Genomic DNA, 27,622 nt, shown 5'->3' with positions numbered 1-27,622 from the left:
GGTCGACCAGGGCAGGCAGGTTTGTGGATTTTGGGAAGGAGATAGAAACGGGCCGTGCGGGGTTGGGGAACAATGAGGTTGGAGGCTGTGGGTGGGAGGTCCCCTGAGGTGATGAGGTCATGAATTGTGTTGGAGATGATGATTTGGTGCTCAGGTGTGGGGTCATGATCAAGGGGGCGTTGGGAGGTGGTGTCGAAGAGTTGGCGTCTGGCCTCGGCGATGTAGAGGTCAGTGCGCCATACTGCCACTGCGCCACCCTTGTCTGCGGGTTTGATGGTGAGGTTGGGGTTGGAGCGGAGGGAGCAGAGGGCTGCCCGTTCTGCGGGGGAGAGGTAGGAGTGGGTGAGAGGGGTGGAGAGGTTGAGGCGGTGAATGTCTCAACGGGAGTTGGAGATGAAGAGGTCGAGGGAGGGTAGGAGGCCTGGGGGTGGTGTCCAGGAGGAGGACTTGTGTTGGAAGCCGGTGAAGGGGTCAGTGAAGGGAGGGTTAGGCTCCCGGTTGAAGAAGTAGGCATGGAGGCGAAGACGGCGGAAAAACTGCTCTATGTCCAATCGTGACTGGTATTCGTTGATGTGTGGTTGTAGGGGAACAAACGTGAGCCCCTTACTAAGGACTGACCATTCGTCCTCAGTCAGTGGAAGGTCTGGGGGGATGGTGAAGATGCGGCAGGGTTCAGTGTGGCTGTCTTCTCTGGGGTTGCTGGCTGTGGAGGTTGTGGGCGGAGCGATGAGGTCGTCGGCTGTGGGCGGGGTTCCGTCGGCCGTGGGCGGGGTTCCGTCGGCGTTGGCCGTGGGCTGACCCCAACAATCCGACCCCACCACTCAAGACATTTTTCCATCCACACCCCTGTCTGCTTTCCGGAGAGACCACTCTCTCCGTGACTCCCTTGTTCGCTCCACACTACCCTCCAACCCCACCACACCCGGCACCTTCCCCTGCAACCGCAGGAAACGCTACACTTGCCCCCACACCTCCTCCCTCACCCCTATCCCAGGCCCCAAGATGACATTCCACATTAAGCAGAGGTTCACCAGCACATCTGCCAATGTGGTATACTGCATCCACTGTACCCGGTGTGGCCTCCTCTACATTGGGGAAACCAAGCGGAGGCTTGGAGACCGCTTTGCAGAACACCTCCACTCAGTTCGCAACAAACAACTTTACCTCCCAGTCGCAAACCATTTCCACTCCCCCTCCCATTCTTTAGATGACATGTCCATCATGGGCCTCCTGCAGTGCCACAATGATGCCACCCGAAGGTTGCAGGAACAGCAACTCATATTCCGCCTGGGAACCCTGCAGCCTAATGGTATCAATGTGGACTTCACCAGTTTCAAAATCTCCCCTTCCCCAACTGCATCCCTAAACCAGCCCAGTTCGTCCCTTCCCCCCACTGCACCACACAACCAGCCCAGCTCTTCCCCCCCACCCACTGCATCCCAAAACCAGTCCAACCTGTATCTGCCTCCCTAACCGGTTCTTCCTCTCACCCATTCCTTCCTCCCACCCCAAGCCGCACCCCCATCTACCTACTAACCTCATCCCACCTCCTTGACCTGTCCATCTTCCCTGGACTGACCTATCCCCTCCCTACCTCCCCACCTATACTCTCTCCACCTATCTTCTTTACTCTCCATCTTCGGTCTGCCTCCCCCTCTCTCCCTATTTATTCCAGTTCCCTCTCCCCAGCCCCCTATCTGATGAAGGGTCTAGGCCCGAAACGTCAGCTTTTGTGCTCCTGAGATGCTGCTTGGCCTGCTGTGTTCATCCAGCCTCACATTTTATTATCTTGGAATTCTCCAGCATCTGCAGTTCCCATTCTTTCTCATAATGAACCCTCGCTGTTGAAGCTGAGCAACAGCAGGGGAAACGGGATTCACGAAACATATACTTCTCCCCAACCCAAATACAGAGCATGCATGATTGACGGCGGGTTCGGCCATTAGAAAGTAGGGGGCGGGACTGGAGGACCGAGCTAGGGAGGTCGGTCCTCCAATCAATCGGAAATAGCAAGGGGCGCGGCTTGCCGCGACACGTGATCAATCTTAACCGAAACAACTGCGGATGCTGTAAATCAGGAACAAAACCAGAAGTTGCTGGAAAAGCTCAACAGGTCTGGCGGCATCTGTGCAGAAAAAAAAGTCAGAGTTAACGTTTCGGGTCCGGTGATCCTTCCTCAGAGCAGCAACATTCCGCCCAGTGTTTGCACGCAGGCGCTGCGTCGTTTTGATGACGTAAGCGGGAGAATGTAAGTTTTGTTGGAACAGCAAAAGGAACAATGAAGACTAACGTGGTCTCGGAGGCTTTATACCACTTGTGTACAACTGTACATTCGAATTAGAACTTTCTGGTTACGCATTTTGCAGTAAACTGAAAAAGGGGCTGCAGGTTTCAGGCGGTGAGAGGCCCACGTTACCGCTAATATATTTATTGGCCCCAAAGCCCCGCGTGTTTCGGACAGAATGGTTCCTGCTTTGTACTGAGGACCTGGGGGCTGGAAACGTTTTTTTTCTCAATGAACTACCACAGTAAATTTGTACTCCACACTTTCAAGTGCCCTCGTATCCTTCTTGACCAGAATTGGATGCAATAATTAACTGACCTCACCAGAGCTTTATCAAGGTTCAATATCTTTTCCGTGAGTGTGTACTCATTACCTCTTATTTCTTAAAGCCAGAGTCATACAGCATAGAAATAGACCCTTCAGTCCAACCAGTCCATGCTGAACATCATCCCAAACTGAACTAGTTCCACCTGCCTGCTCCTGACCCATATCCCTTCAAACTTTTCCCATTCATGTAGCTATCCAAATGCCTTTTAAATGTTGTAATTAGACTTGCATCCACCACATTCTTAAAGTTCATTCCACACACACCACCCGAAATGTAAAAAAAAGCCTCATAACTTTTTTAAAAAATCTTTCTCCTCTCACCTTAAAAGTGTGTCCCCTAGTTTTGAAATTCCCCATCTAAAGACAGCTACCATTCACTCTATCTGTAGCTCTCAGTATTTTATAAACTTCTATTCGAATGCCTTTCAACCTCCTACTCTCCAATGAAGAAAGTTACAGCCTACCGTTATCTCAAACCTTCCATACCAGGCAACATCCTGGTAAGTCTCTTCTGAACAATGTACAGTTTGATAATATCCTTCCTATAACTGGGCACCCAGATCTGGACACAGTATTCCAGAAAAGGCCTCACCGATGTCCTGTACAACTTCAAGATAACATCCCACTCAAAGGACTGAGCAATGAAGGCAAGCATGCCAAATGCCTTTTTAACCACCCTGTGGGTGTATGTGATGTAAACTTTTTAAACAAAAGTATCTGTACCCCTAGGTCCCCTGTTCTCAAACACTACCTAAGGCCCTACCATTAATTGTATAAGTCCTGCCCTTGTTTGTTCCAGCAAAATTCAACACCTCGCATTTATTCAGATTGAATACAATCTGCCATTTTTTGACCCCATTTAATCAAGATTCCTTTGTAATCTTAGATAACCTTCTTCACTGTCTATTATGCCACTATTCTGGTGTAACCCATAAACTTACTCACCATACCTTCTATATTCGCTACCAAATCATTTATATAAAACGACAAAAGAGGATCCAGAACTGATCCTGGTGAAACATGGCTGGTCACAGGCCTCCAGTCTGAAAAGCAACCCTCCACCATTACTCTCTGGCTTCTGCTGTTAAGCCGATTCCATATTCAGTTGACAAACTTACCCTGCGTCCTAATTTTACTAATTAGTCTACTATGCAGAACCGTGCCTACCGCTCTGCCATTAACCATTGTATTTTTTGAGGTTACCAAAACAATCAAGTTTGAGATCACGATTTTCCTCACAAAATACCACGCTGACTACCCCTAATCAATTTTTGCCTCTAAATGTCCATGAATCCTATCTTTTATATTCACTTTCAACAATTTACCCACAACTTAATTGAGCCTCACAGGTCTATAGTTCCCCAGTTTCACCATACAACCTTTCTTGAAGAAGGATTTAACATTAACCACCCTCCAGTCATCAGGTACTTCACCTGTCATTACAGATGATGCAAATATTTTTGCAAAGACTCTAGTAATTTCCTCCCTTATTTCCCACACATTCTGGGATATATTAGATCCAGTCTCAGAGATTTATCGAGCTTTATATTCTCCATGAACTCCCAAACTTCCACTTTTTTATCACATGAAGCTTTTTGAAAACATCAGAGTTTATTTCTCTGCATTCTCTAGACACCTTTTCTTTCTCCACAGTAAAAGCTGGCAAGAAATATACACTTAGTATCTCTCCCATCTTCTGGGGTTCAACATAAAGATGATGTCTTTGATCTTTAAAAGGCCCTGCCCCCCTCTCTGGTTGCCCTCTTGCTCCTCAAATATTTGTAGAATCTCTGTGGATTAATCTTTTACCTTATCTGCCAAAGTTATCTCATATCCCCTCTTTGTTTTCTTGATTTATGTCTTAACAATACCACACACTATATTGATTAAGAGATTCAATTGAATCATATTGTCTCTGTCGGAAATAAGATTCTCTTTTATTCGCGACTAGAACTTCAACATCCTCCTTCATCTATTGTTCCTTAATCTTATCAGCCTTACCCTGCGCTCTAACAGGAACTCTCGTCATCACACTGTTGTAACTCTCCCACTTGTCAAATGTCCTTTTGCCTGCAAACAGTCTACTCCAATCAACTTTTGTAAGTTTTTGTCTCATACCATTGAAATTTGCCTTACTCCAATTCAAAACTCGAACATGTGTGGAGGGCTTATCCTTTTCCATAACCATTTTGAAACTAATAGAATTATGATTACTAGACCAAAGTGTTGTACCACATTTATTTCAGTAACTTCCCTGCCTTATTGCCCAAAAGAAGTCGAGTTTTACTCCTCCTCTTGTAAGAGCACCCACATATTGTCAAAGAAAACTCTTTTGAACTCATTTGACAAATTTAGCAAGACCTAAGCCTTCAATGCTATTGCAGCCTCAGAAAATATTTGGTAAGATCTCCACCATGTTTGTTTCTCAGTTTCTCTCTTACTACAGGGGAGCTGAGAAAACAATCCCATCAAAGTGATCTTCCCTTTCTTCATTCGTTCAGTGGGTGAGTGGACAATTTTTCTGAAATATTTTCCCCGGTTATCTCTCCCTCTCGCCCGCCCCCTCTCTTTCCCCCCCCCTTCTCTCTCTCTCTCTCTCTCTCTCCCCCCCCTCTCTCTCTTCCCCCCCTCTCTCTCACTCACTCTCTCTCTCACACACGCACATGCACACACACACGCACAGTGTCTATTGAGCTGCGCATAGCCATGAGTTCATCAGCTTCACCTTTAAAACTCCTTGCTTTGAAAAGTTCTTAAGAGTTACTACATACTCTGACTCTCTTGTCTTTCTTTTTTAATTGATGTGCTCTCCTCGCATTCAGAACCTTCCTCATCAATCCTCCTGTTTACGCTGTGACATATAATTCCCCCACTCCCCCTCTTTGTCAGTATAAAGTCTCCTTTAATGGAATGAGCAAAACTCCTTGCTAAGATATTGATCCCTTTCCAGTTTACGTTAGACCCATACTTTTCGAACATGTCTTTTCTATCCCAAAAGGCATTCCAATTGTCCAAAAACCTGAATCGCTGAACAATACATCAGATCTACTTCATCAATTTGTCTCCTTTAACCTTGTTCTCCCTACCTCGTTTGGCATTGGGAGTAAACAAGAAGGTACTACTTGTCAGGTTTATATTTTAAACATTTTACCTAACCGGTCAAATTCACTTTGTACTGCTTTAATCATTTCCCTAAAAATGTCAGTGCTATCAATGTGTAGAATAATTTCTGTCCTCTCAATCTTACCTTTAACAATATACTTGAAACGTTTAGAGACATCCTTAATCCGAGCACAAGGAAATTAACAAACCATCCTAAATTTACACTGTCTGCCACAGAATCTCCTGTTTAAGCCTCTGACCGGAGAGTCCCCTACAACAATGATTCCATTAAATCTTCTGAAATGCTGCATAACATAATCCTTCCAAGTGTCCAAAAAGTGACTGGCCATTCCATTTTTCTCAGAGAAACCATGTCCTTCAACAGTCCCAAAAGCTGAATATCCAGCCGGGGGATAACCACTGGAGAAATTCTTACTTATCCTAACAGTCACGCATCGAGCTTAACAGTGCTGGATCTTGGAGCCGAACACATGTAGGGCTCTGATGAAACTGCTGGTTCCATTAATGAAGCCCAAGATCCCATACAGTTTTCTCAATGCATTTTGATTATGTTCTCTCTCCGATAAAGATTTGTACATAGTAAGTTCCCGTTCCCTGTTCTTTGCATCAGTGCCATTCAGATATATATTCTGCTTCCACGTTTCCCTCAAAATGCACAAACTCACTGTGTGTTCTAAAGAAGAGATGTTTTCTACTTAAAATATTAACTGCGACTCCACTGTTGCTGCCACATAGAAAACAGAACAGTATAGCACCGTAGAAGCCCTTTGGCCCACCACGTCTATTCTAATATCGATGCCACTCTGAAGTAATACAATCTGCCTGTACATGATCTATATCCCTCTCTTCCCTGCCTGTTCATATGTCTGCCTAAATGCCTCTTAAATGTTGTGATTGATTGTTTCTGCTTCAATCACACCCCAAGAGAGTACATTGTGGCCACCTATCACCTTTTGTATAAGAAACGTGCCTCACACACCTCTTTTAAACTTTCCCCCTGTCACCTTAATCCTATTGCCCCTAGAATTTGTCATTTTCACCCTAGGAAAAAGGCTCAGACTATCCACTCTCTTCCTCTCAGGTCGCCCCTCAGCCATTGACTCTGTGTAGTGATAATAATCCAAGTTTGTCCAAGCCAGGCAAAATCCTGGTAAACCTCTTCTGCAACCTCTCCAAATCCTCCACACCCTTCTTGTAATGTAGTGATTGAAACTGCACACATCACTCCAAAAGTGGCTGAATTACAACTTTATATTCAGCCACTGATAGAAGAAAGCAAGCATGCCATAGCCCTCCTTTACTACTTTATGCACAAGCGTTGCCACTATCAGAGACCTATGGACTTGGACCTGAAGATCCATCTGTATATCAGTGCTGCTCAGGGCCCTTCCATTTATTGTTTACATTCCCCTTGCAATTGACCTCCCAGAATGCATCACCTCATAGTTACGTGTGTGTGTGTGTGTGTGTGTGTGTGTGTGTGTGTGTCTGGCCTCAGCTCTGATCTTTGTGGAACAGCACTAGCCCCTGACCTCTAGTCAGAAAAATACACTCCACAACTGTTGACGGGTGACATATCAAACAGGAGCCTTGAGTTCTGTGTTCAGCAGCACGTGCAACCTTTATGTGGAGCTCCTTAGTAATGCATTGTGGGAGAGTTCCTGGTGTGCTCTCACTTCCCCCAACCAAGTGCAGCATTTTTATACATTTCACATTACAGTAATGACATACAATGTTAGTGTAATTGTTAGCCACATTTGCCTAATCGATACATCCAGTCCAGTAAACACATGGGTAATGGCTCTACAGAACTTGGTGCTCCCGCAATCTGTTGATGTTTATCTGATTCCTTTACTATTTGCCTTTAGAGTACCTGTTATTAACTCACATTTCAATCCTGACAGTTTTATACTCCTTCCCAAACATTTACCAGCTGCACCACATTAATTACCAATAACCTCAATACTCCCTTATCACTGAGGACTCTTCAAAATTTTGTGTTGGGCTTTATTTGCACTGAATTCATAAGATTAGAAATGATATTAAGTTCTACTACTTATTTTAAGCTCGTTAAAATAAACCCTAATTTAAGGTCACTACAGTTCTGTGACAGCTGACAGATTGGGAACAGCCCCTCTCTCACTTGGCCTGAGAAATCAAACAAACAGTCTCTCTGAATTGCAGTTCCAGTAAGAAGCTCCAGCACTTAGATGCGGCCAGTGAGTTTTGAACCAGTATTTAATTCATGGATAAATCTTTAATGTCTCTTCTGTAAACACTCTGCATCACTAATTTTCTTTACTTAGTGAGACATCATCTATTCGAATTCCACAGATGAGAGTGAAATTCAATCTCTTTACAAATTTACAGAGTCATTCAAAGAAACTTGCTTCTATTCTTCAAATTTCTAGGCGACATAACCGCATCTTCACTCGATTTTGTAATCTGTCTCTGTTACTTTTCCATTGATAACTGGATGGAAAGCTCTCTGCAGTCCTAATTACTGCATTTTTACAACCGTCTTTTGTCCCCACTCCTGGCCATGGTGCTTTTTAGATGTTCTGTTTACACCATTAAATGCTTTATCTTTCGTGTAATGAAATAGGCCTCATTTCAGTACCTACAAACACTTATTCACAAAGCTTAGCTAACTCTTTGACACCAGTTTGTTGTTTGCCTTTCTAATTTACAATTAACTAAAAAGTTCAGAATACTGGAGGATCAGACTTTTCTTTTTAAATTTTACTAAATAACTAACTTGGGACTGGTTTAGCTTGGCTTTTCAAGAATGTCCCTATCTAAAATGCTTACATATTTAGAACTACCTGTTGACGGAAATTACAGAGATATGGAGAGTACACGTCTGGCTGTGGAAATCTGTGATGCACTTCTGGAAATTCCTTTTGACCATTTTCTGTCGGCTAAAATCCCTGAACAGCCATTTTAAGTCAACTTTAATCAATAGCTGCTCCAGCAACTTGCTCTTCTAAGTACTTGACTTAAATGCTAAGCAGGCCTATGTACCTTATGGGATATACTCACTCTCTCAGGTGTTATACCTGAAGGGGAAATCCGTCAGTTCCCATGTTTCCCTGTGCTGTGGCCCTTTGGTACAGCATTGTTCTTACACACTAGTGTTATGAACACAACAAAAACATTGACTTGTGTTCCTTCTAGTACATGGGATATGATCTGGATCCAGGGTGTGTATTTCGGCAATCACTCCCCTGTCCTTCATCTGATTTATCCAGTTTTGTTGTTTTTAATTCCCTGCCCACTTGTGCTGCAGGAGTTTTATTCTCCTTTGTATGTTTGGATAATTGAATAACTTCTTCAACTCCTTCCACAATCTTTACCCAAACTCCAGTCAAATGTGGAATCGGTGGTAATTGCAACACCATAGATTGTAATAGTTTTCAATCCCCTTCACGTTGCTGGTTGGTAAGATGAATCACTGCCTGTCTTACGGGCTTAGGCGGAGCCTATCCACTGATGGTAATGCTGTTTGTTGGGTGCTGTTAGCAACATTGACTTTGCATGGCTTTGATCCTTCCTTTAATAACTAGCTGCTGTGGCTAGATAAGTCATGGATCTGACCACGGTGTACTGCAAGAAGTACTAGTTGTTCACCAGCAAAAAAAAATCATGTACAGTTCTCATACCTTACAAAACCACAAGCTCTGAAACTTTGTCTGGTCACTTCACCCAGACATGATCAGTGATCACCTAATAGGTGACGCCTTGTTTAGTCCATTCCCTTTTTTGTTTTATTGTGATAACCACATGAGTGGGAGTGCCTTTTCGTGATATCGAAGTCCTTTCATTGGGGGCAAAATACTGAGTTGGATTGAAAATTGGCTGGCTGACAGGAAGCAAAGAGTAGTGATAAATGGGTTCCTTCTGGAATCGCAAGCAGTGACCAGTGGGGTACCACAAGGTTCGGTGTTGGGACCGCAGCTGTTTACGATATATATTAATGATATAGACGAAGGCATTAAAAGTAATATTAGCACATTTGCTGATGACACAAAGCTGGGTGGCAATGTGAAATGTGAGGAGGATGTTATGAGAATACAGGGTGACTTGGACAGGCAGGGTGAGTGGACAGATGCATGGCAGATGCAGTTTAATGTGGATAATTGTGTGGTTATCCACTTTGGTGGCGAGAACAGGAAGGCAGATTACTATCTAAATGGAGTCAAGTTAGGTAAAGGGGAAGTACAACGAGATCTAGGTGTTCTTGTACATCAGTCAATAAAAGCAAGCATGCAGGTACAGCAGACAGTGAAGAAAACTAATAGCATGCTGGCTTTCATAACAAGAGGAATTGAGTATAGGAGCAAAGAGGTCCTTCTGCAGCTGTACAGGGCCCTGGTGAGACCGCACCTGGAGTATTGTGTGCAGTTTTGGTCTCCAAATTGGAGGAAGGACATTCTTGCTATTGAGGGAGTGCAGCGTAGTTTTATGAGGTCAATTCCTGGAATGGCGGGACTATCATATGTTGAAAGATTGGAGCGACTGGGGTTGTATACGCTTGAGTTTAGAAGGATGAGAGGGGATCTGATTGGGCCGTATAAGATTATTAAGGGATTGGACACTCTGGAGGCAGGAAGTATGTTTCCGCTGATGGGTGAGTCCAGAACCAGAGGACACAGTTTAAAAATAAGGGGTAGGCCATTTAGAACAGAGTTGAGGAACAACTTCTTCATCCACAGTGTGGATATATGGAATGCTCTGCCCCAGAAGGCAGTGAAGGCCAACTCTCTGGATACTTTCAAGAAAGATTTGGATGGAGCTCCTCAAAATAGTGGAATCAAGGGTTATGGGGATAAGGCAGGAACAGGATACTGATTGTGGATGATCATCCACAATTATAATGAATGGTGGTGCTGGCTCAAAGGGCCGAATGGCCTACTCCCACACCTATTGCTTATTGTCTGTTGTCTATTCATTGTATCTCGTAATATTGTGGACCTCCTTTAGGGGGTACATTCTGATCATCTCCATGTTTGGGGATGTGTAACATTACTCTTGAATGATATCCCTCCTCATCGATGTTCACAGTACCCAATAATCTGCTGGCAAGAATTAAACTCCCAAGGTGTCCCAGGAATATGTTCTCTTCTACTCATTCTCACAATTGCTTATCAGTCACCCATTTGGGGATTTGGTGCCTATCCAATTTCATCAGGTTGGTACTGATCATTGTCAACAGCCAGCTGCCATAGGTTGTGCATGTCTGCATGATATGTTCTTCCTTAGATGTGTTATCCAGTTGGTCAATGAGTGAATTGGTCATATTTTAGTGGCTTCAAAATTTCAATGGCATCTAATAAAATGTGGGAAGTTTTTCCGTCTAGCTGACCTGTTTTAGGCTAATCTCTATAATCTCTGTGTACAATTCTGTGTATCTTCTGCAGACTCTGTAACTGTTCATCTATTGTAGCTCTCTATCTAATGTGTTTACTGTCACTGTCACCTGCTGTTGCTATTTCCAATGATCCTTTCTTTTAACGTCTGCAGACCTTTCTCAGATTTAAAACCCCTCCTACTCAGCTGTAATCTTAAGAGCTTGGAAGACAATTGTTTCGTGGTAGTGGGACACCACTCAAGCACTTGTACTTCCTGTCAGGCCAAAACCTCCTTGCACAAGCTTATATCCTGGCACAACAGTCACACTTTGTCCTGTGTGTTCCACTACTGACCCAGAACGGAGGTCCTGTTGGCCTTCGCAATGTTTCTGTTCAGAGGTGAAAGTTACAGTCTCTGGGCTTGGGGTCATGGTCACATTTTCACTCGTAATGGTGACATTGGTAACACATGATGAGAATCCTTAGACCCTATGTAAAGTGGGCCACCATGCAGCCTTTTTAAACCAATTACTAACAATTTCAATTCTTCCCCTTTCGGGCTCATAGCTACACTAAATCCATAGCGATACATGAGCATACAGTTTGCAGGTAACATAAATAGTCTGGACGCATGAAGCATATTGCCATTCCACTTTGTCCACGCACAAATCTGACCGGTCTTTGCCCTAATTCCACAATTCAGGTGTGATTATATGTAATACTTATTGGGGCCCATATTAATCAATTCGCTTTCATTCTTATTTCAGTTCGCTGCGTGCCTGCCATAGCCAGCTTCACCCCTTCCCTTTCCATACTGCCATAAAATACATTTCCATCACTATCACTCCCAGGGTCATGACCTGCGCACGATTCACAATTTAACATTCCCACTGCATTGTCATATATGCAATCAAACTTCCCTTCCTGTGGAAGGGTCTAGGCCCGAAACGTCAGCTTTTGTGCTCCTGAGATGCTGCTTGGCCTGCTGTGTTCATCCAGCCTCACATTTTATTCCCTTCCTGTGGTTCAGTTGCTTTCAGAATCCATGAATAATTACCAAAGCGGGTGATGGCGGTGGCCACCAGCCTGTAAAGAACAGGAACCCAACACAGCTTGTCGTAAGGGTTAATGATCAAGTTTGGACTTTATACAACTTCAGTTGGGATCATTGCTTTTACTTTGGCCCCCACTTTAATATCTACCAGAGTGCACATCTCACCTGTAATGATCACCTAGTGCCACACGATTGGATAATATTTTCACCAGGAGCTGATCTCCTGGATTAGGAATGCCAGCTCGGATGTTTCTATGCTCCCTTTCCCAATGTCTGATTCTCTGTCCGTCTGCAACTTCCCCTCTCAGCTCATGCAGCTATTTTGCCAGTTCTTTCACAAAATTGTTTCACCCTATCATTTCCATCACACATTTCCGGCCGTTCTCCTACCACATCCTCCCGCAGCTGCATAGCCTGTCTAGTCACAAATTCAAAAGGGGGTCAGCCTTGTTCGCTTTGTTGGGGTTAACCTCAGTTTCATTAGAATGGTGGGGTGTACACTCAACCGCCCTTGCCTTGTCTCTGTCAGGATCTTAGACCAGTTTTCAGTGTTCGGTTAATTTGTTCAAACTGAACTTTGGGGGCTGGTACAGGAAATGGAATCTCTGATCAGTACCTAACAGCAAACATATCTGTTTAATTACTTTCCCTGTAAAATTGGTCCCTTTTTCAGAATTTGCAGGAAATGCTTCCACCCACCCAGTAAATCTCAGGTGAAGCAGCCATACTAAATTCCTGCTAGTGTGCAGGAATGTGCAGGCTCAATCCGTTAACCATGGTAATTGCGGGGTTACAGGCATAGGGTGGACTGGGCCCCTCTTCAAAGGGTCAGTGTGGACTTGAATGGCTGAATGACCCATCCCGAATGTAGCGATTCTGTAATCTAGGATCCAAGGAAAGACTGGATCAGCTGGTTTGGAGACTGGATCAACTGGGCATGTACTCGCTGGAATTTAGTAGTAGAATGAGGGGTGATAGCGTAGAAACATAATATTCTGATGAGCCTGGATGGGCTAGATACAGGAAGAATGTTCTGGATGATGAACAAATCTAGAACTGGGGGCCACAGTGTCAGAATAAACCATTCAGGACTGAGATGAGGAAGAATGTCTTCACCCAGAGTGAGAACCTGTGGAATTCTCTCCCACAGAAAGCTGTTGGGGCCAATTAATTAGTTATTTTCGAGAGGGAGCTGGCCATTTCCCTTGTGGCTAAAGGGAGGAAGGAGAATGGAGAGAGGGCAGGAATGGCATACTGAGATTACACAATCAGCCATGATCATATTGAAAGGCTGTGCAAGCTCGAAGGGCCGAATCGCCTACTCCTGTATCTATTTTTCTGTTTATATATGTTTAGACCATTCTGCATTTATTTTTCTGGGTAAGGGGCACGTAGAATCCATCTGCAATTGTTTCCATGAGCCCCCGGGTTATGGCTGCTGACTGCATTTAATCTTGAATGTTTTCCCTGACTCTGTGTGTGTATGTACTTACATGTCTTCGGTAACATTCATTATATAGTTCCCTATTTCAGGTCACCACCAGCAATGAGTCATCTGATATTGCATTTCATCCCACCGATGATATGTGGTGGCACTATCTGATTCTACGCCTTCCTGACTCCATCCTGCCCTCTCATTGCCACACCCTTTTCCCATTCACGTTTCTTGTGTTGTGGGGCAGTTTCTTGAAATGTCTTCAAACTTTCTTCTCTTCCTTCAGTAACTGCTGCCACTGCCACTTCGTCAAATATCTGTACTGTTTCAGTAAATATTTTAGCTGCCTGACCACATACTCATTGCCCTGTTGTTGTGGGGTTTTGACTTTGCTGTGAGCTCCAATCTTCATTACTGCTGCTTCAGTCACAAAATTAGCTACTTCCATCAACTCTTTAATCTGGTCTTCGTTCTGTAGGTGCCCCCAGACAAGGTGACGTACCCTCGCTGAGCCCACGCCAATATATGGTCATGAACTATACCAAAGACATGAGGACTGTCTGTGTACGTGTTGACCCTCTGGCTCCTGGCTGATGTCAGGTCTTTCAGTAGTCGTGCCAGTTCTGAAAATTTTCCACATAGTTCCTACAATAATTAAACAATCCTCCAGTTTGTCTTACTCCTTTCACGGTCTGTGACTGAGTAGATTAGAATCGCATTCTTTCATTCCTCTGGGACTATCCTCTGTCCTTACCTGACTGATATCCCAGATACGTTCCTCCCTGTCGTGCCCACTGCGCTTTCTGTGGTTTTATTTTAAGCCCTGCCTGGCTGATGTGACTCAGTACTCTGTTGAACATGTTCTGTCTGACCGACTGAGGTGATGAGGTCTTGGTAAGATCAATTTGGTTAATTCCATGAGTCATACATCAGTGGAATTGGCTGGACTATTGTGGAATTGCTGAAACAACTGGGACCATGTATACTGTGTTCCTCAGAGAGTAAACAACAACTTATTTTGCGATTCCAGGTCCACAGGTACGGACCTGCACTGAGACAAATGCTATTGCAATTTCAACCCATTAAGTATATAGTGTGGATTTTGCTACTGTAGGATACTCTTCAGTGACAGATGTGTTCAGGGAGGTATAATCACCAGGCTTCAGTGAATTAGTTTGGGATGCTGTCGGTTTGACTGTTACCTGCTTTTGCCAGTTGTTCATGATCACAATTACTGTCTCCTCAGCCCAGCTTTGGGGTACTGTTTGTGTGGACGAATGAAAGGGCCCTTGATCTTTTACAGGGTATATATGCCTGTTTGAGAGTGCGTCCCAGGTGCAACTTCCCAGATTGCCTGACTGTCCTAGTCTCCCTACAGTGTAGCTAGACTGGAGATGCAGCCTGTTTTTCTACCTCCTGCCCCTGTCCTGGCCAGAGGGTCCCCCGTCATAGTTTGGGTTTCTACTGCATTAGATACTCCTCATTGTTGTAAAAGATCAACTCCCAGAATTGTTGTTATTTCATTTTCACACATGTCACATTCCCAATTTCATCAGAAAAGGTTCACTTCATCTTGCTTCCTCGGTTCCTCCTCCAACTCCTTTTAATTTCAGTGTTTGGGGTGGTGAGGGTCAAATCTATATGGGTATGTTGGTTTAGTTTCTGTCAATGGCCACAGATTCATACAGATGTGCAACATGGAAATAGACTCTTTAGTCCAAGTTGTCTATGCCAAGCAAACATCTTAAATTCATCTCGTCCCATGTGCCAGCATTTGGCCCATATCACTTTTTAAACCCTTCCTATTCATATAACCATCCAGATGACTTTTAAATGTTATAATTGTACTAGCATCTACCACTTCTCTGGCAGCTCACTCCATACGTGCACCACCTGCTACGCGAAAACATCTCCCCTTCGATCCCTTTTAAATCTTTCCCTCTCACCTTAAACCAATTCCCTCCAGTTTTTGCCTCCCAACCCTGGGAAAAAGATCTTCACTATTCACCCAATCCATGCCCGCCCTGACTGTATAAGCCTCCATTAGCACCCCCACCCCCAAGCCTACACCATTCCAATCAAAATAGCCCTAACCTATTCAGCTTCTCCCTTCAGGTCAAACCCGCCAATCATGGCAACATCCTTGTAAATATTTTCTGTACCTTTTCACGTTTCACAACATCCTTCCTGTAACAGGGAGATCAGAATTGAATGCAGTATTCTAAAAGTGGCCTTACCAATGTCCAGTATGTCTGCAACATGACACACTAACTCCTATATTCAAAACACTTACCAACAAAGGCAAACGTACCAAGTGCCTTCTTCATTACCTTGTCTACCTGCAACTCCACTTTCATGAAACTATGAACTTGCACTCCAAGATATCTTTGTGCGGTAACACGCCCAGGGCCTTACCATTAAGTCCAGAATGTCTGCACTGATTTGCTTTCCTAAAATGCAACACCTCAAATTAATCTAAATTATCCTCCATCTGCCACTCCTCCGTTTATTTGGCCCATGTGGTAAAGGTCCAGTTGTACTCTCGAAATAACCTTCTTCACTTTCCACTACGCCACTACTTTTGATGGTATCTGCAAAGCTGTCTCCTATATTCACGTGCACATCATTTATGTAAATGACATAAAACAACATCCTTTTGTCCCTTATTGTCTGTCCAAGCTTTAACTTTAATCCACAGTGGTGCCATAGGCACTGCCTTTTCATACTTCCAGATCATCCGACCCATTGTTGTCCCTCTGCCCAGAAGTGGGTATTGTGTCATCCAACCCGTTTGAGGCAGTGTCATCATCGTCAATGCCTTCTCAGTAGACGAGGGCACTAGGTACCTCCCCTACTGTAACTATCATCATGCCCTTTCGCTTTAAGCACTCTTGTGAGAGCTGACACCTTTGCTTGTTCCCATTTCTCATTGGTCATATTTCTGATGGAGGCTGTCAGAGTCACAGCCGCCTTCTCATATTTACATATTTTTCTTGTCTATTCCACCAGGGTCTCTGCTCTGATTTTGGGGCATCCAGGTCATAACCCTTCCTGATCATCTTCATGATCAGTTTCTTTTTGCAGTTCATAACAACCACCCCTCCAGGCCTTTTTTTGTTGTTGTTGTCCTTAGATAGGGTCCATTCAGAATCCATTTTGGCCGCCTTGGGCTTATGCCTCCCCTCGTACCCAACTTTTCCACTGTGATGTCCTGCTGAGTGGCTCAACCCCTCCCAGGTGCGGACTAGGCCTATCCATTGTCCACTGAATTTCAGCACAGCTCCCTTCTCCCTATTTGTTCTTTTTATACTGCCAAGAGCGATTCTGGGGTTTACTGTCTCCTTGAAGTGTGGTAAATATTAAACATGCTTATGTGATTAGAATCCACACAGGTGCTCACTGACTGGTTTACTGTTCTACTCATATAGCACATTGTTGGAGGAGAAATATAAGAGGGAGTGAGTGACAATGAGTCAATATTCATGGTGCCTATTAAACTGTGCAGTGAAATATATTTACTTTGATTCATGGATTTGATAGTAATGAAACATATTCTGTGATTATTAGAATACAGAAGAACAAAGTGTGACTTTTTAAACTTCACTTAATAATAATTTGACATTCATTTTATATATCTAAGGGCTGAAAGACTGATTATTAAAGTGATATTAATGTGATCACTGCAAAAAAAAAATTACGAACTAACAACAATTAATGAGATAAGCAACATGATTATTTGCACTAATTTCTGTATTGAAACTTCAATCGTATTTAAAGCTTGTAAAATATTACACTATTCATTGTAATTCAAGAATACAGTAACGAAATAATGTCATTAAAAATAGACTTTAATTTTAGCTTTACTGTGATAATGGACCAATACAATGTTTACATGACTGCACTGTAAGATATATAATTTTGGCTCTGATGAGGAAAATAAATTGGTTTACAAGGTGTTCTGTACTCGGAATAATTAGAAATTAATTATGATTATGAATCAGCCATTTAAAAGATAATTACTGTAATTGGCTAAAAATACTTACATTTTGCTAAGATAATTGGACCAAGGAACATGCAGGTTGAAAATGTGTTTATTCAACAGAATACACAAGAGAGAGATACTTTCCCCCAGGAATCAATTATAAATATACAGCTGAAAGTAGCTTGAAAAATACATAGAAGCCAAATGATCAATGAATTGAGAAAAAATTCCATAGTTATATCTGACAGTTTAAAAGTCTACTTATATTGGCCACATGTTCATGTTGTTCAAATGGGCAACATGTGGATCAAAGCTAAACCTTGGATGGACAGTCGGGGACAAAAGGATGCTTCTTTTTGTTATTTTCATAAATGATTTGGATGTCAATATTGGAGGTTGGTTTGCAGATGACCTCAGAATAAGTGGCAGATTTTCATGATAACAAAGTGTGGAGCTGGATGAACACAGCAGGCCAAGCAGCATCTCAGGAGCACAAAAGCTGATGTTTCGGGCCTAGACCCGCTCTCTGATGAAGGGTCTAGGCTCGAAACGTCAGCTTTTGTGCTCCTGAGATGCTGCTTGGCCTGCTGTGTTCATCCAGCTCCACACTTTGTTATCTTGGATTCTCCAGCATCTGCAGTTCCCATTATGGCAGATTTTCATGTTGGGATTCTTGTCTGTTTAATTGTAATCTGTCTGGTTCTCAGTGTAAAAGGCTACACCTGTGTGCAATGGACTGTCACTAACAGTAATTTCCCTGAGAGTCCTGGGATCAGGTTTGCTTTGCCTGCAAAACAAGTGGCCAGTAAACTATACAACTGCTTTTCTTAGGTGAAGCAGAGACTCATTTCTCAGTGACGAAGTGTTAGATCACAAAGTTATTTCACTCAGAATGCTTTCTTGTACGCACCATCCACCAGTGTATCTGGTAAGTTTTTTTTCCCTGACCAATTCCAATGTCTGTCTGTTGATCTGATGGTACATCTTGCTTGTCAGTTTTATGAGAATTCAACCCTTTGTTGCCGAGCTATTTTTGTCAATGATTCGGTAAACCTATTGCTTCACTGTGTGGAGCTGAAGTTGTTGTGAGCCAGTCTCACCAGTTAGCTACTCTAACTTACCCTATCTCTCTATATTATACTTTTTTTGAGCATTATCTTATCAATGAATTCTTTGATTGAAGGGACAAGGAGTGATTTTTTTTTGCATGACTTCTTTTTCTGCTTAATCTTTTGATTTAACATATAAGACAATGGCTTGTGTTTTTGAGAGGGTCATGTGACTGTGTGCAACAACCTGTCATTAATGGGATTATGTTCCCTGGAACACAGATTTCTTTTGTCTACAAATTACACATGAAGTTACTTGAGCACCTGGAAAAAGGTGCACTGTGACTTCCATCAATGCACTTGGTGGAACCTTCTGAAGCCAGAGATACACAAATGTGTGCAGATTTGTTTTCCTCACTTAAGGAAGCACACATTAGCATTCGAGTGATTTTAACACAGGGGCACCAGACTTATTCGGGGACTGGAGATTGTAATGAGGTGCGACTGAGTAGGCTAGATTTAGATATCCTATATTGCATGTGAATAAAGAGGCATTCTCTTTGAACTGTATGTTTTTACCAAATTGACAGGACAAATGTTGGTAACTATCTTTGCTGATAGGAATCTAGAATAATGGATCAGTCTCAGAATGGTAGAACAACCTGAGTGACTGAGATAAGCAGAAATATCTTCACTCAAATACCTGTGAATCTGTGACCACTTCCATCTTAAGAACTGAATTGCTGACTATATTCCAGAAAATGGTTTGCGATGCTAAGGGGATCAAAAAATGTTGCTAAAACTGGATGAGTGCTGAGAAGTCAGCAATGCTGTCACTAAAATGAACTCTGGATGCTAGAAAATTGAAACAAAACAGAAAATGCTGTAGAAACCTAGCTGATCTTGCAGCACCTGTGGAGAGAGAAACAGAGTTCAAGTTTCAGATCTGATGTGACTCTTCTTCAGAACAAATAATTTTGTTAACGTGCAAGTCAAGCTCCAGGTGCTAAATGATGTAAATCTGACTCAGTCTCTGAAGAAGGGTCTTGGCCCAAAACGCCAACTTTCCTGCTCCTCTGATGCTACTTGGCCTGTTGGGTTCATCGAGCCCCACACCTTGTTATCCCTATCTTTAAGTTCTTTTTCAGAGAAAGAATCTCCCCATTTGTTTGATAGTGGCACTGAGATTGCACCAGAGAAAGAGTCTTTTCTGTTTCAGTGTCTCATTGATGTCGGTGTATAAATTAGTGTCTATTGTTCGTCACTGAGACTGGACGGGAGTTCTGATACACTGGAATAGTCAACTTAAAATGCTTTTTTTGAAGATCAGGAAGACTTTCTGCTGCACAGGGACTCAGGTGGTGATCACTAATCCTCACTGACCATGACGGGACTCAAACTGAGAGGTTAGTTTTTGTGACTAACAGTCACATGTGCGATACTGTGCTCAAACAGTCCTGTCTTTTCACACACCCCAGCTTTGTGATCCTGAGTCAGAGGATCTCAATGTTAGAAACATTTCCTATACATGGGACAATCCAGCACAGACCCACTATCTACATTTTCCCTCAGAACACATTCCTGACACAATATTTAGTTATGGTGAAGTCTAGACTGCTTGAAGTGTAGTCACTGTTCTCACGTAGGGAATTGAACCGTGTTGTTTGGATTGTTCATTTTAACCATTTATGGAGGTGCCCGTAGTTTTCATTTCAAGTGGGAGCTGGAATGTGCCAGTCCTCGGAGGTGTTTCTGAGGAAACATGTCAGTGTTTACAAGGGGCTCCTTGGGAAATGTATCAGTGTTTACTGGGAGGGTCGGAATGTGCCTGGGGGGGTAGGGGTCAGTGTTTACATGGGGGATGCCCGGGGTTGGGGGGGAGCGCGGCCAGTGTTCACTGAGAATCCTCAGTGAGTGTGTGAGTATTTACAGAGTGTCTGTGGGGAATGAGTATCGGATTCTGGTTTGTAGTTACTTTTCTGATGTTTAAGTGCCTCCCAGACCCGTGTTTCTGAACACTGGAGTTATTTATGGGGATGTGAATGTGGAGACTTTAGACAAGTATTTAAGGGCAAAGGGATCTCTATTTATTTAGGTGCATAAAGGTAATTATAATTTTAAAAATGGGTTCCTCAGTAAATTCTCATAAGTTAATACAATACGCTCTTAAAAGAGATTACCACTTTTAGACATCATTTACTGACACTCAGAAAACAAACATTTACACTGTCTGCCTGAATTCCTCCCAATGGGGTCCCAATGCACTGCTACCGATGTTAGAATTTGAGATCTCCTGGTTTATGCTGCCATCCCAGAATGTGGTTTTGAGGTCCCAGTAGTCATTCTGGATCACCATATCTGGAGCCTCGATGAAGACTTGGGATTGTGTGGGTTTGGGTTGAGTCAGCTGATACGCTCAGCCGTGTTTGGTGAGTTCCTGATTCGCTTCACCGTTTAGGTGTTGTGAGCGGGTTTTCACCTCCACGTTGAGGACATGTGGCTTCGGTGAAGTCAGTGATTGATCATGTTTGTCGTTATCTGGTTCGGCTAATCTGCGTCAGGTTCTTGCTGTTAGTGTTCTCGGTTCAGAAAGACCCGTGTTCGGACGCTCTTTGTTCAGATTCCTCCTCCCGGAGATCGGGGCTGGCAGTTATACTGACTGAGTCCCATTATCTTCACACCAGATCTGTAGTTTTCGTTTTGCTTTTGATGTCCTCTTGTGGTTAATTAGCTTTCCAATAGTTAGAGCATGTGTGAATGGATTTGACTGTCAAGTATCTCTGGAGGCTCCATACTGTCTGTGCTGCATCCCCTGAAGTGTAAAAGCTGTCTTGTATCAGTTCCTACTGTCACTTGGATCAGGATCTATTGGTTTCGGTCAATCTTCCCTTCAGAGAGGAGGTGTAAAATGGGAATCCAGGCTAAACAATAATTTTCTGAAGAATTTTGTGGGCTGAAGGGCCTGTTCTGTGCTGTACTGTTCTAAGGGTCTCGGCCCAAAATGTCAGTTTTCGTGCTCCTCTGATGCTACTTGGCCCGCTGTGTTCATCCAGCTCTACACCTTATTATTTCAATAATCCCACACAGCAATCTCCGTTCCCAGGCATGATTATTGTGTTGTGTATTTCTCGCAGACTCAGTCCAACTGTCTCTTTGAAAAGTTTTGGAAGTCCAGGATTCGTCTCAAAAACACAGGGTTCATCAAAATGTATTACGATTGGCGATTGTTACTGAGTCCTGCATGAATCAGTAGTTGTGCAGGTTTCCCAGTGAGTGTGTCAGTATTCACAGTGAGCCTGTGGTTAATGAGTCAGTATCTATAGAATTTTTCCAGTGATTGTGTGGAGTGCTCTTTACAGAATGGTCACTCGGAACTATTTCAGTACCCCAGGGATTTGCTGGGGAGTTTGTCCTCACTGCAGTGCGTGAACAGTATTTAACGTGTCCTTGGGGAGTGTGACAGTTTTGGCAGTGTGTCTGGGGTATTCATTCAATATTTACAGTGGGTCCAGTGGAACTTTGTCATTATTTACTTGGGAGTCCCTGGTAATGTATCACTATTTACAGGGGGTGTTCACGGAGAATGCCAATACTAATACAGTATCGCTGGGGAGTGCATTGTTATTTACAGGAATCGTTAGAGCATTTTGATGGACCCCATGCCGAAGAGATTGAGGGGCAACCTTATACAGGTTTAAAAATCATGAGCGATATCGATAAGGTGAATGGCAGATTTCAGTTCAAGAGGGTGGGGATTTCAAGGCTGGGTCATACATATCAGGTGAGAGGAGAAAGATTTTAAACAAAAATGAAATTCCATGCATTTTATACAACACAGGGTTCATGTACTGGATGGACTTCCAGAGCAAGTACTGGGTGCAGGTACAATTACCGCATTTAAAAGGCAGTTGGGTAAGTACATGAATAAGAAATATTCGGAGGGACATGTCCCACGTTCCTGTGCTTGGCCCCAGTTCAGTTTGGGTTAATGATTGGCATGGACTGGTTGGACTGAAGGATCTGATTCTGAGCTATGTGGCTCTGTATCTCTAAAAGCAGTATCCGCAGGGAATCCAAGACGAGTGTGTTAATATTTACAGGGGCTCCAGAGGGGATGCATCAGTATTTACAACATGTCCCGGGGAGGATTTTCAGCATTTACTAGGTGTTTCTGGGGAAGGCATCAATATTTAAAGGGCATTCCTGAGAAGTGTGACAGACTTTTACAGGAAATCCCAGGGCAGTGCATCAATATTTACAACAAATCCATCAGGAGTGCGTTAACCATTCCTGGGAACCTGACTGGGAGTTTTTCAGTATTTACGGGAGAGTCTGGGGAGTGAATAATGTTGACAGGGAATTCATGCACAATGTGTTAGAATTTACGGGAGTCTGTGGGGACTATATCAGTATCTGCAGAGAATCCAAGGGGACTGTGTCAATAATTACTGAGTGTTCCAGAGGGAAAACAGCACTATCTACAGTGGGTCTCCAGGGAAGTCAGTCAGCATTTACAGCCGGTCCAGGGTGACTCTGATGATTACTGGAGTTCAGTGGGACTGTCAGTATTTACAGGGGATCTTTCTGCGCGTGTCAGTATTTACAGAAGTGTTCCAATGTGATGTGGTAGAATTTACGAGGAATTACCAAGAAGTGTGTCAGTTTTTAGAAGCTTCTCCCATTCTCTCAGGGTGTATTGAACAGAATGCTGCTGACAGTGTGTCATCATTTACGTAAGATGTTGCTCACGTTTACGTGGGGTAGTGTGTCCGTGTAACAGACTTCCACAGAGAGGCCACAGTGAGTCTCCAGTGGCTGACCGTAATTTTCAGGTGTGCCCAAGGATCGTGTCAGGGTTTTGTGCCTTTGGGAGTGTGTTCATAATTATAAGGGATTTGTGGGGTAATGAGTCGGTATTGGTAGAGATTCCCCAGTGAATGTGTTAGTATTTACACAGTGGGTACAGGACAGCAGGGGATGAAGAAGGTAAATGGTATGTTGGCCTTCATAGGGAGACGATTCAGGGATATCTTGGTGTATTTGTACAGGGCCATTGTGAGACCGTTTCTGAAGTATTATGTGCAGTTTTGGTCTCCTTTTATCTGAAGATGGATATTCTGACCATAGAGACAATGCTTACCAGACTGACACCAGGTTGGACTGACATATGAAAAGACGTTGGATTGATTAGGAGAGTATTCACTGTAGTTTCGGAAAATGAGGGTGGCTGCCATGGAAATGTATAAAATTCTGACAGGTCTAGACATAGTAACAGGTAAGAACAATATTCCCGATGACTAAAAAATCTGGAAGCAGGGCTTACAGTCGAAAGATATGAGATAGGTCATTTAGGACTGAGATGAGGAAAAATGTCTTTGCCAGAGGTTTTTTTTTCATTCAATCAAGGATTGAGGACATCGTTGGCTAGGCAGCATTTATTGTTCATCCCGAATTGCCCAGAGGGCAGTTAAGAGTCAATAACATTGTTGTGGCTCTGGAATAACGTGTCGATCAGAAAAAGTAAGAATGGCAGATCCCTTCTCTAAAGGACATTGTTGAAAAAACCCATCGGGTTCACTAATCAGCACTGGATTCATGGTCATCATTAAACTCCTAATTCCAGGTATTTATTGAATTCAAATTCCACCCTGTGCCATGTGGGATTTGAACCCAGGACCCCACAATATTATCTGGGTCTGTGGATTAATAGCCCTGTGATAATGCCACTTAGCCATTGCCTCTGAGTCTGTGCAGTTCACTGCCACAGAAAGTGGTTGAGGCCAAAGTTTAATCAAGTTCTTAGGATTAAAGAGAGCACATGATATTGGGAGTCAGCGAGATCAGAGGACTGAGTTCGATGACCAGCCATGATCATAGTTATTGGTAGCACAAGCTTGAGTGGGCAGATACATTCTACTTTTGCTCCTCATTCATATTCATGTTCTTAGATATGTTCAGGGGCCCCAATGAGCAGGTCAGCATGTGAAAGGGACCATGGGGAATATGTTAGTATTTATGGTGGGTCCCATGGTGTCCTGGGGATTGCATCATTATTTATGGTTGGTCCCGGGGTTGCGTCAGTCTTTAATGGGTATGTGCAGAGTGTAGCACCAGACGAGATGAACTGAAGCTGTTTCCACTTTCAAAAGGGTCTCAGCCCATTTTAGGTGGGTGGAGTGTGTGACAAAACTGTCACTTTAAAAAGGTTCTTTTGTCTGTTTTTTGAAGATCGTTTGTAGAGGCAGAGGTGGTGAAGTGTTCAGGAGTTATAGGAGGCTTTTGGTTTTTTTTCATTTAAAACCAACTTAACAATGGAAGAAGAGTGGCCAGTTCAGGATTTCTAGTTATATTTTAGCAGCAGCAGATTTGTGCGTCCAGAAGGTTTGCAAGCTTCAATAAATAATTCCTAACTGGCTTTCTCTGAAATCTCTGTCTGGATGTTATCCCCTCCTGCCTTTAAGAATCTGTGTTTGAAATTACCTTTTTGCCAAGGGATGTGTTTATGGGATGTGACTATATTGGAACAGTTAATTTGTAAGACTTACTGTGTTGGGTCGGTTAGGTTTTCCCATATTTGTTATTCTAAATTCCACTTCTTTCTGTTCATGTTTTAATGTACTGTTTAAATAAATTATGTTCTGCTTCAAACCAAGTACATCATACCTGGAACACCCACTTGACATCTGCCTCTAAAATAACAAGGTTAGGGTCTGAAGATAACAGTGTGGAGCTGGAAGAACACAGCAGGCCGGGCAACATCAAAGAAGCAGAAAAGTTGACATTTCAGGTCGGCACCCTTCTGACCATCTCAAAGTTGGAGCCTAGGCTACTTTCTTAAAATCTTGTGAGGAAATTTTTACCTGGCCCCACAACAGATTGGGGGCACTTGTTGCAATAATTCTACAATTCCACTTTGGGTTTAGGGTTAATTGACTCCAAGGTGGTGAGTGGTTGTTGTTAGTGTCTTTTGTTTTGGGTGTTGCATTCCCTTGGTTTAAACAAGTCATGCCTTGTGTAGGAATAGTTCTTCCAGCCATCACTCAGATTTCTGGGGGTGGAAGCAGTGAATTTGGGGTCTTTGCAAAAAGTGACCAAGGCAAAGCTGTTGGAATTGGCAGTCAAGCTGGAGTTGGGGTTAACATTGTCTGTGAGGAAAGGAGATGTACTTATAACATGTTTCTTTTGGAAATGGCTAAGATTCAATTGCAGATGAAGCAGCTTGAACAGGAAAAGGAAATCAAACAGTCTAAATTCTGGTTAAAAGCAGAGGAAAGAGAAAAGAAAAGAATTGCCCCCTCAGATAATATGTATAGTCGAAATCTCTCTCTCCAGTGTCAAAATGTCAAATACTTGGGAGCCCAGGATGGAGGAAATTTTAAATGAGATGTGTGAGACACATGCGTGAAGTTTTTGTGTAGGATTGAAACAAATGCAATAAACAGGCAGAGGATCAAGGGATATGGACGATGTGCAGGCAGATGGTATTAGTTTGGAATAACATTGTGGTAGGCACAGCCATAGTAGGCCGAAGGGCCTGGTGCTGAGCTGTACCGTTTTATTTTTTAACATTGTTTGACAAAAGTACTAAGAATCTTAGATATTTCATTATATTTCTCCCTCATTCTTCTAAATGACAATGAGACAAGCTCAGACTATTTAACCTCTCCTCATTAGAAAATCCCTCCATTCCCAAGATCAACTCAGTGACCCTTCTCTGGCCTCTCGCTAATTCAAGAGTATCTTCCCTAAGGGCTGTTATACTGTTTATAATATTCTTGGTGTGGTCTGACTCAACTTATTTATTATAGCCTATTTTTAAACTTCATTCCCTTTTTTAATGATTGTCAGAATTTGATTTGCCTTCTCTTTTACCTCTGAACCTGTAAGGTCCCTTTTTCAGATTGATAATCAGGACTCCCAAAACCCTTTGTGCAGTCAGTCTGAAATCAAACAGTGTGAGCCTGACAGCAAAGTTAGAAATGTGCTGGACTGTATTATAAAGGATATGACAATAAACAATAATTGCACCCTTTGAAGCAACAGAAGATGCATGATTTTGTGAAAGGGAATTTTTTTGATGAGTGTTCAATTTCATTTTGTTGGTGTGGGTAGAAATTGCAGAATAAATAAGGTGAGGGAGGGGATTGGCAGTTGGGGCATATGGTTAATTTGAATTTTCAGGATCATTTTGACAAGTTTGAACAGGGGCTGGAGAGTAACTAAGGAGTGGATTGGGCCTCTTAAAGATCAACAAAGCCATTCTATGTGGGACAACTAGAGATGGACAAGCATTTTGCGTCAGTATTTATTGTGGAGAAAAACATAGCACCTCAGGAATTTGGTGAAATAAATAGTGTTGACTAGAAAAGAGTCCACAATTGAGAACATGAGGTGCTGAGAGTCTTAAAATGCACAAAGGCAGATAAATCCTCAGGCCTTGATCAGGTTTATCCCAGGACATTGTGGAAGGCTAGGTAAGAGAATGTGAGATCTCTCACAGAGATATTTGTATCATCGACAGCCACGGTGAGATGTCGGAAGACTGGAGGGTGGCTAATGTTGTGTCACTTAAGGGCTGCAAGGCAAAGCCTGGAAACTACAAACCAGTGATACCAACATCAGTGGTGGGTATGTTGTTGGAAGAGATCCTGGGAGACCGAACCTTCATACATTTGGAAAGGCAAGGATTGATTAGGGCTAGTCAGCATGGCTTTGTGTGTGGAAAATTGTGATTCAGAAAGTTGATTGATTTTGTTTTGAGGAGGGAGCCAGGAGATAGATGAAGGCAGAGTGGTACATGGCTCTCAGCAAGGTTAGATCACATGGGCTCCTGTGAAAGCTTGCCAGTTGTATACAAGATGGGCTTGACAGTGGGAGACAGTGGGTGCTGGCAGAGGTTTGTTTTTCTTACTGGACGCCTATGCGTGTGCCGCCAGGTTCACTATATTGTGTGCCATTTATATTGATGATTTGAATGAGAATATAGGAGTCATGGTTAGTAAGTTTGTGGTGACAGT

The 27,622-nt window shown here is 43.1% G+C and overlaps 1 long non-coding RNA gene across 2 annotated transcripts in view; it reads left to right on the top strand.

Annotated features, from left to right (window-relative positions):
* The first annotated feature begins 2,016 nt into the window (after positions 1-2,016).
* Positions 2,017-27,622, top strand: part of LOC125454187 (uncharacterized) — an 82,784-nt gene continuing 57,178 nt past the window's right edge. For both annotated transcript variants that reach the window (XR_007247946.2, XR_007247945.2), the window contains exon 1: positions 2,017-2,248. This is a non-coding gene — a long non-coding RNA (uncharacterized LOC125454187). The remainder of the gene's footprint in view (positions 2,249-27,622) is intronic.

This window comes from Stegostoma tigrinum, chromosome 7, assembly GCF_030684315.1.
Source record: "Stegostoma tigrinum isolate sSteTig4 chromosome 7, sSteTig4.hap1, whole genome shotgun sequence".
NCBI classification, from domain to species: domain Eukaryota; kingdom Metazoa; phylum Chordata; class Chondrichthyes; order Orectolobiformes; family Stegostomatidae; genus Stegostoma; species Stegostoma tigrinum.
Note: the sequence above shows the minus strand (reverse complement) of the source record. Positions and strands in the feature narration are given on the sequence as shown.